The sequence below is a fragment of the Prunus avium genome, chromosome 5, assembly GCF_965620075.1.
Source record: "Prunus avium chromosome 5, drPruAviu1.hap1.1, whole genome shotgun sequence".
Lineage (NCBI taxonomy): Eukaryota > Viridiplantae > Streptophyta > Magnoliopsida > Rosales > Rosaceae > Prunus > Prunus avium.
In genome coordinates this window covers 2,312,501-2,312,894 of record NC_142288.1, presented here as the reverse complement: position 1 = coordinate 2,312,894, position 394 = coordinate 2,312,501, and positions in this window count along the sequence as shown.

Sequence of the window (394 nt, the reverse complement as noted above, 5' to 3'; positions counted from 1 at the left end):
TTCAAGATTGCATATTTTTCCTGGTAAACTGCGTTCCAGATGGACAGGTCCATTTGTGGTCACAAAAGTTTTTCCTTTTGGAGCAGTAGAGATTGAGGATCCAAAGAATGGTAATGTTTTTAAAGTTAATGGTCAACGTCTTAAACCATTTTTGGAGAATTTTGTTTTGCAGGATGACACGATTCACTTGGAGAATCCTGTTTATCAGGATTGAATTTTCAGACTATCTTTACTTGGTATCATGCTCGACCTAATCGCTTCAAGGGGGAGCATTCCAATCCTTTCTCTTTACTTATTTTGTTATTATTTTAAGTTGTTTTTTTTTAATAATTAAAATAATATGAGTTGACTTTTGGTAACTCCAGTGAGCGTCTCTGTCAATACAGTGTCTAGG